The sequence below is a fragment of the Pogona vitticeps genome, chromosome 4 (assembly GCF_051106095.1).
Source record: "Pogona vitticeps strain Pit_001003342236 chromosome 4, PviZW2.1, whole genome shotgun sequence".
NCBI lineage: Eukaryota > Metazoa > Chordata > Lepidosauria > Squamata > Agamidae > Pogona > Pogona vitticeps.
Genome location: NC_135786.1, coordinates 28,930,931 through 28,944,657, shown reverse-complemented (window position 1 = coordinate 28,944,657; position 13,727 = coordinate 28,930,931). Strand labels below are relative to the sequence as shown.

At 41.8% G+C, this 13,727-nt stretch overlaps 1 protein-coding gene across 2 annotated transcripts in view; it reads right to left on the bottom strand.

The window, feature by feature from the left end:
• Nucleotides 1-13,727, bottom strand: part of ARHGAP40 (Rho GTPase activating protein 40) — an 88,154-nt gene that overhangs the window by 62,883 nt on the left and 11,544 nt on the right. Inside the window, exon 1 of one of the 2 annotated variants that reach the window (XM_072996965.2) lies at nt 2,278-2,354. The exons of the other annotated variant lie outside the window; for it this stretch is intronic. The gene's annotated coding sequence lies outside the window, so the exon portion shown is untranslated. Of the gene's footprint in view, nt 1-2,277; nt 2,355-13,727 lie in introns of those variants that run through there. 2 annotated transcript variants of the gene reach the window in all.

The window sequence follows — 13,727 nt, the reverse complement described above, 5'->3', positions numbered from 1 at the left end:
GCCAAGATCATAAAATTTCCTGAAGAAGTAATCTTCTGGTTCTGAAGCAGGTAACGGTTCAAAACTAGCTTACAACATACAGCGATCTTGTGTTTTATTATTAGAGCACAAGCCTTTGGTTACAGCACAGAGACACAGCATCAGCAATATCAACTCTGCCCAAACAATTTCCCTTCCCATTCCTGTTAGGTCCAACTGTAAATATATAAATTAAACACACATACGCACACCCCTTTTTCTGTTTCCTATTTGTCCCTACATGTCACTACATTGCACAGCCATCATAAGGTGGTTAGCATGTAGAACAAAGTACATTATATCTCAGAAGCATGCTAAAGAATAAATTATACAGGACTTGTGTGTGTGTGCAACATGCACATGTGCATGTACACACACATAGATACATACAAAATTTTAAAAAGTGAGTTATGAAGTCCTTTCACACAATTGTTTGATGATAATCTTAGAATAATAATAATCTCAGAACTGCCGAGATGGGACAGATGCTATGGATCATCAAGTCCAGCTCATTTCAAGGAGGCACAGTGAGGAATCGAATTCTCAACCTCTGGCTCTGCAGCCAGATATCTAAACCACTGAACTAATGGTCTTGTCTTCACATTACATTTTTTACATGATTTCCCTACTGAGTCATTATTTTTCTCTCCTACTCCTGGCTGCCCTGTCCTACTGTGAGACACTCTATTTTTATGACAAAGAAACTGAGCAATAGTGAAAACAAAGCAACACCTTACGGGCAGATTCACATAATCATTTATGAGGTGGAAGAATTATCCCAAGTTCACATCCGCAACACTTTCCATTACTATATTTAACTGTCTTCTGAAAGCTCAAATGTTTGCTACTACATGCTCCCAAAATCCCACTTACTAATAGCAGGCTTATTCTCTTGTGTGGATTCTTAAGCAACTAAAAATGACACCACTCATAAAAAGAGAGATAGATATGAGTACTCAAGAGGATAGAAGCCCAGATTTGCATAGGTAGGAAAAATATCTAAAAAGCACCGCCAAGGAAGAGACTTTTCATAACACTAATAAATACAGAATTTGTACACTGACCAAAGAATGCAGAAAGACTATTGGAAAGATACTGTGACATGAGCTATCCTAGAAGAAGGTACAACTGGTTGGTATCCTGGAATATGAACATTTTGTTGCAGGCCTTACTTGTATTACCAACATCCCATTAGTTTGGCAGCCGCATTGATTTGTGCTCTGGAAGCTGAATAATGGCAACTGGACTTCTTTCTTATTAGGTTGAAATGTTTCTCTCCTCATCCACGTAGCTTCTTCAATCTCTCCTATTTTACTCCCATGCCCATTCTCTCTTCCTATTTACCCATCTGAGAACATAACATGGACATACTGTACTAAATCCAGACTGCAAACATTTTCATTCGCTGCTAAAAATATTACCAGTCTTTTAGAACATTTACCTTTTTTCCAGATCAGGGCTGCTTCAAGAAATTCTACAGCACAGCTCTTTCCGAACAACCTGAGCGAAGCACGTGGTGAGCAAATGCTCAGTGTGTTTCACAGTCCTCTAGGTCTTAGTCCATTCAATCCAATTGCTAAAGAGGTTTGGTTTTCCTGAGTACAGAAAATCTAATCAGATCACAGGCCAAGGAACCATGTCGGAGGGCATAATGGGTCTCCATATGGAGCTGCTCCTAAGCTGCTTTCAAAAAGCACCAACATATTATGTGACAAACAGAGGATTTGGCCTCTACGTGAGGAAGAATCATACCACTCTTCAAAAGCAACAGGCTGTGTTTAGATTATAAGCAAACCACCAGCAGATGGGAAAAGGTGAAGTAGAAAGGGGAAACAGCAACATAGCTGCTGCCCATTCATATGCAACTGGGGAACACAGACAAGGTAACCCAAGATATTCTGCTGCCTGAGACATCAGACAAGCTATTCCTCCTTCAGTCTGGCTGGCTAGAAATTTAGCTGAATCTTATTTCACTACTAATTATATGATTTCATCATAAACCACTATACCAAAGCCCAGTTTCAGTTTATCTGAAACATGTACAGCTCTGTCCTCAAATAGAAGAGAACAGTCATGAAATTTGGAAGGCATATTGAGAAGTCAAGCAACATTGTCCCCATCATTTATTGGCTCAAGTTATCATCTGAGTCTAATAAAAGGCATAACTCTGACCACCAAGGATGAACATTTTGGACTAGAAGCCCCATAATTCTCCCAATTGCAGGACCTAGACCTTACAGACATAAAAATTATGCACACCTGGAGAGAAGGCTCAGCCAACAGTCTTCATGTCTCGAATAAGCCTAACTTCCTGTTTGAAAAGAGAATTTCCCAGCAACCATTGGGACAGCTTCCTTTTAAAATAGGAAGTTAGGCCTATCCAAGGCATAAAGCCTGTCAGCTGGCCTTTCTTGGCAGGTGAGCACAATTTAAGTGCCTGCAAGGCCTTGATCCTGCAGATAGGTCTCTTAGAAAGGACAACCATGGGATATGAAGTTCAAAAAATACAAACACATCCATATTGACCACAATTTTATGGTTTAGTTCAGTGGTTCTTAACCTTGGGTTACTCAGCTGTTTTTGAAGTGCAACTCCCAGAAGCCTTCACCACCAGCTGTGCTGGCTGGGGTTTCTGGGAGTTGCAGTTCAAAAACACCTGAGTAACCTAAGGTTAAGAACCACTGGTTTAGCTGAAAGCCATCTTCTCATGAGTAGATGATGAAATTCAACTCATAATATCCATTTAATCCCTCAATGATTCTATCCAATTTAACCAAGTTGTGGCAATGTGTTCTATTTTATTCCCAGATTCACTCATACATTGTTAGATAAGAAGTTTTTCATATTTTCACAGTAGATTTTGTTGGCTTGTACACCCTTATGACACCTGGCTAGCAACTAGTCTCTATTTGTTACATTAAAAAAAACTTCAGCATCATAAAGACCACCTGCTCTCCACATCCGAGGAGTCTTAAGACAGCTGTATTATGCTATTCGTTCCAGCAATGAATACCACATCCCCAAAAAGCATGCAAGAGACAATTGATGTTATTCATAATAATACATATATCATAAAAACAGATTTAATCCAACCCCATCAAATATAAAAGAAATTCAAGATAATCATAAAATGAATTTCCAAGCCTAAAAGGTCACACCACAGGCTGGATAATTCAGGAGTTTAGGTATCTGGCTGTGAAGCCAGAGGTTCGGAGTTCAATTGCCCACTGTGCTTCCTTGCAGAAGAGCCAGTCCATGTAGCCATGGGTAAGCTGCACAGTCCCAGGGCACCCCAGAAGAAGGAAATAGTGAGGCACTTCTGTGTATTCTCTACCCTGAAAAGAGTCTCCATAACTCAGAATTGACTTGACGGCACACAGGTATCATTTTAAAGGTAACAGTTTAAAAGGTATCAGGTAATAAGAACTTTACCCAGTGTTGACATGATATCAGACTAATCGTCTGAGTTTGGAAGTTTCTTTTTAGTTCTACAGCTTCCAGAATCCCAGAGACAGCATTATACAGACCGGGCTGTGAAGACAGACCTCCTGCACACATTCCCCTCCCCACAGCTGCTTTGCGCATGCGTGGGCATGGCAGCACTGGTGTGAGCACTCCCCCACCCCTTCTCACATGTGCCCGAGCAAAGGGGTGGGCATGTGGGCAGGCACTCCTGATCATGTGTGAAGGACTGGGGGAGTGCTAATGGTGGCGCTGGCACGTGCGCACACTCCCCCACCGCTTTGCACATGCACCCGAGAGCGTGCGTGCACCCGCATGAGCATGGGGGGGGTTGCCCCACCTTCCTCAGAGGCTCAGCCGGTCCACGGTGCCAAAAAGGTTGGGGACCACTGTTCTAGAAGATACAATCTAAAAAATAAAAATAATCATTCTTAGGAACCAGTTCAGTGCTCCTGGGTGGGAGGTTCCACAACAGGCATAGATGGATATTCTACATCTGGCCCTCTTAAACAACCTCTGGTTGAGATTACTGCTTCTACAATCCTTTGGTATCAATTATACTAAGGGTTTGGGGAGCTGAAATCTGAAACAATGAGAAGGCCAAAGCTGGCCCACCCCTCTTCAGGCAGGATACTCCTACCAAGAACATTTTCCTATTAGTGAGTTCTCCGGGTACTTCCACTGACATAAGCAGACAGACAAGACCCTCTGAAGATACTATGAACATGCACATGCCCCAATTAAGAATGCAAAGCAGAAGGAGATCACTGTAGTTAGAAGTCACTGCAGGGGATAAGGGTATGCCATTCTATACCCACAGAAGCAATAACATTAAGAATAACTTAGCTCCACGCTAAATAACATTTCTGTTCCATATCTGTGAGAAAGCCAATTTGCTATATGCCTATATTATCAAAAGCAATCTCACCTCCAGCTGTCTTGTGGGTTAAGAAAAAATAGAGTATTGGTTTCTCTGAGAGTTAAATGCCACCCTACAGGTTTGCCCGCTGGACCGCAGCCAGTTTCTTTGGCGTGGGAAGGATGTGCTTCTTCAAAAGCAGATGAACTGGTCTGAAAATACTAGCTGGCACTCTTAAAAGCTGAACTTCCCACACGCCGAAAGGCAATTTGATTGAAATGCATTCACAAAAATGATCCACCATGATATGGCATGTAAAATGCAAGTGAGGGCTTTGCTTGAAGAAAATAAATTGGAACAGGGAGGGAATTTGGTTTACTTATCTAAAACACATCTACACTATCTTCAACAAGTTAAAATGCATAAACAATCCAGTCTGTAGAAGAATGACTGTGTCACAGAGATGCCCCTGCTTGGCAAAAGACCTTCTCTGCAAAAGCGACATTTATTTATCTGATATACCTATAACACCACTTAGCAGTTTATAATTTCAAATAATAATTTCAATAAGCAGGAACAAAATAATTTATATAGATCATTAAATCAATTCAAGAGCCCACAACACACAATTTTACAAAAACAGATTGGGCCACTCTACTTCTAAAACAGAATTCAACCAATCCAGAAAAAAATTCACACAACTGTTGGCTGATGCCAAGGATGCCAGGTCTGCAATACTGCACACCCTGAGTTCTCAGGGCCAAAACCTGAGACCAGGGTGTGTATCCTTGGGACATCATTGAGGTGGGGCAGGGAAGGATTGATGGGTAAGAACTGTTTCTGGACCATGTGATTTAGGAAATTGCCACAGGATGACTCTGGGTAAGTGGTCCCAAGATCCAGCTAAGCATAACATATGACCACAAAGAGTTGGAAGAAAGGCAATTTTGGGTTGCCAAGCAGATGGCAGAACGCATTTAATAGCTGCAGTGCAGGCCACAATTCCTGCTAGGACTTGCATCCTGAATCACCTTACCTCCAGCACGTAAAAGAGTTATTTTCAGGCTGGGGCCAAGACTTCGGCACAAAAGAAGGTTCAAAAGATATGGTGCAAGCATTCTACTCTGTTCATCATTCCAAATAATATGATGGTCCAAGCGAGCGCACTCTTTTACTGTGTCTCCCTCTCACTTTCCTGGCTCCTTACCTTGTGGCTTGTGTTTCACTCACTCTTTCTTCCCCTTCAGCACCACAAGGATTGTCTCCTCACCTGGAGAACCAGAGAAGCATAATGATTCCCTGAGGTTCCTGCAGCTGTCCTGAGAACTGGTAATCCCAGTCCCTCTGTACTTGGTGAGACAGGATGTACACAGCTACCAATGGCTGGCATAGCTAAGGGCGAAAGTGGGTATTCATATATACACACGTGCATATATATGTGTGCATGCACAGGCACATAAACATTTTCCCTCTCTCTCTCTCTCTCTCTCTCACACACACACACACACACACACACACACACACACACACACACATACACACACACAAAGGGAGAGACAGAGGTAATCATTTACTCATACATTGCCTCCCTCATCCCATCATTAACTCCATAATTCAACTGAGAAGCAGAAAAAAAATTAGAAAAATTCCTACCAGCTATTCCTTCTCTCCTTGCATGGTTTCAAAGATATACAATTAAATTGTTCACTCGCGTTCCTTCTTTCATTTTCTCCTTCTCTCCTGCTCACTCCCACAAAGCGTGAGGTTGGCAGTTCAGCACATAGGGACCTGAGTCTGAGCAGAGGGCAGTGCCATTTCTGCCCTAATGGAGTGGTCTCCATTTGCAGGCCACTTTGTTCTTTGACTGGCAAGGAGGTAGAGGTAAGAAAAGTGGATTAGACAGAATTACATATTCTTAGCTTTATTCCTGACATGTCTTGTAAGCAACAGCATAGTTGCTCCAGGGGTCTCAGGATCAAAGCCCCAAGGACTTTCTGAGTAGCGGGTTCTAGGACATCATCTGCCAACCCTCTGAGAGTTTCTTCTTCCCTTTGACTTTAGCTACAATCCTCACGGTAACTGAGAGAGAAGTGGATTTCGCCATGAATAACACACGGTTGTAAACTACACCATTGCAATCTTCGAATTGCAGAGCTGGAAGGGACCCTCCAGCCCCTATCAAGGAGGCACAGTGGGGAATTGAACTCCCAATCTTTGTCTCCATAGCCAGAGAGTGAAACCAGTGGGCAGTTTAAAGCCATTCAGTTTACAAAACAACTTTTCCTCAGCTGGTAGCAAAAGAGAAACTGGAAACAGTAATGTAGCATCTATAAGACTGACTAGCTACACAACCTTTTCCTCAGTTGGTGTCATCCGTAGGTTGCATGTTTTGATGCTTCTAATGGCATAGGATGACTACAGGGACCGTCAAGATAAGCATCTGCACTTCCAGATTTCCTGTTATATCACTGGGCTTGAGGCATAAAAAAGTAGGAACAGGGCAGCAGGGCAAAAAGACTTGCATATAGCCATAAAGAAACAGAGAAGCTTTATTTGGTGGCTTAAATATCTGAAGAGCAAGCAACTGATATATTTTTAACTACAAGAATTTTAATTAGAAGATCCTGTCTACATTTTTTTAGCATTCTCAAGGCAAAATTATGTCATGAATGTCATATTATTAGAAGACGGAATTTGTTAAGTGCTGAGAATGCCTGGTTCTTAAAGCAGGAGTCTTTTACATCTCCCCTAGTTTGCAAATAAGCTTGTGATTTTTTTCTTATTGGTTTTTAGGATACAAGTACTGGTGGATAAGGGGACGTGGTGGCACGGCGGGTTAAACCGCAGAAACCTCTGTGCTGCAAGGTCAGAAGACCAGCAGTTGTAAGATCGAATCCACATGACAGAGTGAGCTCCCATCGCTTGTCCCAGCACCTGCCAACCTAGCAGTTTGAAGCATGTAAAAACAGGAGTAGATCACCACGGTGGGAAGGTAGCGGCATTCCGTGTCTAGTCACGCTGGCCACATGACCATGGAAACTGTCTATGGACAAACACTGGCTCTACGGCTTGGAAACAGGGATGATGCCTGCTGATTCTCACCTCATATATGCAGGCGGCCCACTTTTGGTTCTATGAGGATTCATATTGGGAAAGAAAATAAATAAAAATAAACAATGTAGCTGTTAGAAGTTAGCTGGGATTGACTGTCATTAGGGCTATAACACCAAGTTCAGTCACATGCCAAATTCTGGGACTATGTGAGTAGACATGAGTATACCTCGGATTAGAAGAAACATCCTGACCCAGTTCTGGTGTAAACTGGGACTATCATACTGGATAATATCATTGCTTGTGTAGTTTCACTTTGACTTAGGACTCTGTGTGAGACTGCGCACTTGTTTTCTTCTCTGGGCTTCGAGTGATTAGGCTCCAGTCAATTTTAGCACAACTACCCTCCCCACCCTCAATGAATTTCAGAGTTTTCTTCTTCCAGTTTCCACTCACCCTGCTATGGTTGGTGTCCTGCTGCTGTTGCTACATGAAGAGACCTCTCTCCCCTCCCTCAACTTTACCTCACATAGAAAAGGAAAAGGGAAGACAAGGAAGTTTTGTAGACAGTTTATCCCACAATCTGGAAAGCTCCCTACTTGCCATTTGGTGTGGTGAATCCTCTCTTTGTGATTACCAAGTTTCATGGTGATGCGTAATAACCTCCCAAAAGTACAGCCCTCCCTGCATGTCCCCAACTAAAGCAAATGAAAGTTCTGAATAACTAGAAAAGGTCAGGAGACTTGCACAGAGCCGCAAGCGTCTTGATGCCATTATCTCAAGGATTTCCCTGCTGCTCAAATTCCTGATTTTTACAGGCTTTCACAGATTGGGATGGGGGTACCTGGTCATCTGTTTCTCATACATATGGCTGCTCTGTATTCTGAAATCATCATCAAAGCCCTCTGAGTTCTCTTGATGTCTGAACTACAGCAAGCAACCATCATGATAACAGTATTTACAATACATAATTGCAATCCAGTTGATGGATTCTTATTTTTGTGTGAATAATCTCTGGATCCAAGCCAGCCATTGTCTCTACTTTTGCATGTTTCATCCAGGCAACTTCCCCTACATACACACAAAGATCTATACAACCAGCTTTTTTTTATATCTGCAATGCCAGCAAGTCACTGTTAATTTAAGGTTTAGCTAACACTAAATCTCTTAAGTGATTTGTTTATCTAAATTCACAGCTGCTTTACCCTGAAGCCAAATTTCATTTCCTGATTCCCAGAACATTTCCTTTTTCCTCTACCTTTCTGTTTTTCCTTTTGTCATGCACCAGTTGCCTTGTATTCCAAGTAAACAGAAGTGAAAGGACATTCTTTTGTCTGACAATATCTTTTTACATTTAAATTAGACACTTTGCTAATAGAGTTGCTGGATAATAAAAAAAACCTGGTGAATGTATTGCTTTCTGGTGTAGTCAGAAGTCACATATCAAAAATATGCCTCTTTGTTGAAAGATACTGCAAGCATTTAGAAAGGCTGGTGATAGATTCACAAGTATCTGTAGGGTTTCCAGGAGCACCATATTTGCCATATGCAGTAGCCTTTGCCTCAGCTTATGTACACCACTGGCAAAGTTGGATCATTTGCATCTGACATCCATACACAAAACAAATCCAGTACGACTTTATACACTAAACAACTGCTGTGCATACAGAAAGAGCCTGCAATTGCTAGAGAGTTGTTCAAGGCACCTCACTCCATCTGCTCTGCTTGCAGAGTCTTGTTGCCCATAACATACACAGCTACAGACAAGAAGACGACATTATGTGGTTCTTTTGTTATAAAAATCTGTTTTGGAAACAAATGCCTCCCCACTGAATTAAAGTTCAGGAACTAGGTGCACTGGATTTCATTGGAAGGCAGGTTTTACAGATCGTCAGTTCAAGGGTATTCCAAGCACAGATAGCCACTATACTTGAGCCTGTTTGGATATTCATTGCAGTCACTTAAGAGAACTAATGTGGTGCAGCAGTTAAGAGTACTGGACTGGGATCTGGGAGTTTCACATTTAAACACTATTTAGTCATGGAACCTACTGAGTTGTCCTTGGACCAGCCTCCCCCCGCCCCATGCCCTTAGGATACACAGGACTTTTGTGAGGATGACGTGAGGAGGAGGCTGGCCCTATACACTGCCTTACATTATTTGGAGGGTTCTAAGTATGTGGTGGCGCTGTGGGCTAAACCGCAGAAGCCTGTGCTGCAGGGTCAGAAGACCAGCAGTCGTAAGATCAAATCCACACGACAGAGTGAGTTCCCGTCACTTTGTCCCAGCTCCTTGCCAACCTAGCAGTTCGAAAGCATGTAAATGCGAGTAGATAAATAGGTACCACCTTGCTGGGAAGGTAAAACGGTGCTCCTTAGTCACGCTGGCCACGTGACAACGGAAACTGTCTTCGGACAAGCGCTGGCTCTACGGCTTGAAAAACGGGATGAGCACCGCCCCCTAGAGTCGGACACGACTGGACTAAAAATGTCAAGGGGAACCTTTATCTTTTAAGTATAACTAACAACTGTGCAAGCCAAAAAGCCAGGAAGGATAGCAAGGATAGCAAATGGTAGGAACAACAAATAGTGTTTGTGTATGTGTAAACTATAGACATGGCTTTTCATATTTATTCCAAGAACTGATACCAGGCCCAGCCTAAAGAGGCTGCTACCATGGAGTCCTCAACCAACTCTGTCAAACCGAGATTCTAAAGAGACATACAGTAATCTCATATAACACACTGGAAAGTGGAGATGCACAAACACATTCTCAAGTTCAAGCAGCTGCTTTGCAGAGCAGCTGCTAAACATGTATAGATGTCAGCCCCATTCCCTAGTTCCTATACAAAAGACAGGATTTCCTTCTACTATACTCAAAGTGCTATTTGCAAATGCCAGCTCTCTCTAAGAATCAGCTTGGCTGGGAAAACACTGCTTAAGTCACTCAATAATTTTTTGTTTATCCATCCCTTCCCCCAAAAGGATATCCTTCCAGTTGCATGATACACAGTGGCCATCTGCTACTGAGCTAACAGGCTTAAAATACATCATTCCTTATTCACTCTGGTGGTTTTACCCAAGCAGGGGCAATATCTTGTTTTGCTCTAAAGAAAATTAGATGTCTAGATGGGCGGCATATAAATGCAATAAATAAATAAATAAATAAATAAATAAATAAATAAATAAATAAATAAAATTACTGATGATGATGATGATGATGATGATGATGATGATGATGATGATGATGATGATGATAATAATAATAATAATAATAATAATAATAATAATAATAATAATAATAATAATAATAATAATAATAGTCGTCCCGCCACCACTGACTCCTTTTCTTTGAAAAAAATTCTAGAATGGCAAACACTATAATCCATGAGATACCAAGCCAAAGGTACAAATACAGCAAGACATTTCTAAAAGCAATGAGCACATAACATAATCAACACTAACAAAAATTAGTTCTCCCTCAGAAGAGATACAAGTCAGAATCCTACTGCTGATTTACACTAGTGCAAGGGAAATTATGTGAGTTACAGGGGCAAATTACAACCCATTAATGTATAATCAGCGCTTGATAATGGGTAGACGTTTGCTGGCGAAACTTACTTTATTTCCTTCATGCAAACATAAATCAGCAATAGGATTCTGACTACTGTACTTAAGGGACCCTCCAGGTATCAAATGAGCCTTATGAAGTCAAGCAGGCTCCTTGAATCGGCTGTTGAAAATTCATTCAACAAGTACCTCACTGATTCAATAGGTCTACTTTAGTTGAGACTTCCACATAGCATCAACACTCAATTTCTTGCCCTGCCAATAACACAGAGAGAAACGGATAGAATGGCATACCCATCAAGCTATGCATGTTCATAGAATCGTCAGAGGGTCTTGTCTGTCTGCTTATGCCAATGGAAGTGCCCAGAGAATTCACTGATGGGAAAATGTTCTTGGTAGGAGTATCCTGTCTGAAGAGGGGTGGGCCAGCTTTGGCCTTCTCATTGTTTCAGATTTCAAAACTTTAGTATAGTTGATACCAAGAGATTGGAGGAGCAGTAATCTCAACCGGAGGTTGTTTAAGAGGGCCAGATATTGTAGAATATCCATCTATGAGTGTTGTGGAACCTCCCACCCAGGAGCACTGAATTGGTTCCTAACAAAGTTTGAAAAAAATGACTATTTTTATTTTTTAGATTGTATCTTCTAGAATAATGCTAACTCTGGGATTCTGGGAACTGTATTACTAAAAAGAAATTTTTAAATTCAAACTATTAGTCTGATATCACTTCAACACTAGGTAAAGCTCTTATTTCCTGACACTTTTTAATTTACCTTTAAAATGATAATACCTATGTGCCTCATCAAGTCAATTCTGAGTTATGGAGACTTTTTCCAGGGTTTTCAAGGTACAGAATACATAGAAGTGGTTCAACATTTCCTTCTTCTGGGGTCTGCCTGGGACTGCGCAGCTTGCCCAAGGCCACACAGGCTGGCTCTACTGGCAGGAGGCACAGTGGGAGTTGAACCCCCTACCTTTGGCTCCTCAGCCAGATACCTAAACTACTGAGTTATCCAGCCATCTGAAAAGGACAGAGATGGGATTAAATAAAGGAAGTTTATGAGCTGATTCACACACACCACGTAATCATTCTTAGACACAAGGGTGAACTAGTGGAAGAGGTTCGTACTGAATTGCCATCAAGCAACAGGGAATTATTTTCCCATCTATGCTGAGTATGCAGGAGCACAGTGACATATGCAAATCATCACCTGATTCATTCAGCATGCTCTGTCCATTGCACATTTGAAACAGCCCACTGCTTAAATACATCACAACTAGGGCCTCATTGTGATTAATAACCTTGCTGTGGCTTCTGCCTGCCTTTCTCTATCTCACTCTGTCACTGCAATGCCAATCTTTAAATATTTGGACTTTTGAAGAAGGGAGGAGAACTGTTGGGATACATGAAATCTTCAAGCTGTTTAAACTTGGACGTCAGCACTTTAGCTCAAATATAAGTTTTTCAGCAAATGCATATCTAAGATTTCAGTTTTCCAATACCTCAGAGGGTGGGACCCAAACTTGGCAGGTTTTCTTTTCCATGGATTTTGAACAGCACCAATTCTGCAATGTTTTAATTTCGGGAAGAATGAATCTATAATGTTTTCCCATTTACCATAAAAGCAGGGGCTTCCCCCTCTTTAAATCTAAAATATTTTCTGAGCTAAAAGAAAACCACCTTGTCTCTGAAATGCATATAAAGGACAATTATAGCAAAGAGCATTTGAAGAGCCAAGTATACCTCTGTTACTTAGAATTATTTCCTGGTATCAGTCGGGCCATAATTAGGTTGCCCGATGTGGCTTAATATAAATCAGGGAAAGGCATTATCTGGCCCTTCTTATGCTGGACGACAACTCCCACCAGTCTTTCTAGCACAGGTGTGACGGTAAGGAATTATGGAAGTTGAAATCAACAACATCTGGAAGGCCACATAGTGCCTTTCCCCACTGCTCCTGTACACTACATCTTTAGTATATGTATTCTGCATAATGTATGTTATTTTTAAAAAAGACCATTGAATTGAACAGCCAGGTTGCTTTATCTCAACATATTCAAATTCAGTGCTTTATGTAACTGACTACTGTCCAAAGACTGTGATTTTAACTACAGCTGTACAGAAGATTCCCGATTCAGTTCAGAGACCAGATAGGGACTTCAAAATGGATTCCAGTTCTGTCTGGAGCACGTGCTATCCCTGATCCAAACTGATTTGTAAAGCCTGTTGTTGAGACTTGCACTGGAAAACCAAAACAGTAATAACTTCTTTATTTCTCCATTGCAGTTCATAACATCTGGAGACATCATTGGCCCCTAAACAGAGGAGTAAACCTGCCAGATTTTAGCTAAGTTCAGGGAGTAGCATAGTAAAGGTAAAGATTCCCCTTGACAATTTTTGTCCAGTCGTGTCCGACTCTAGGGGGCGGCGCTCATCCCGCTCTTCAAGCCATAGAGCCAGCGTCTGTCCGAAGACAATCTTTCCGTGGTCACATGGCCAGTGTGATTTAGACACGGAACGCTGTTTACCTTCCCACCGAGATGGTACCTATTTATCTACTCGCATTTGCATGCTTTCGAACCGCTAGGTTGGCGGGAGCTGGGACAAGCAACGGGCGCTCACTCCGTCGCGTGGATTCAATCTTACGACTGCTTGGTCTTCTGACCCTGCAGCACAGGCTTCTGCGGTTTAGCCCACAGCGCCACCACGTGATTTGTGTCCTATCAAATCTGATCTGAAAAAAAAAACGATTTGTAAATGAACCAG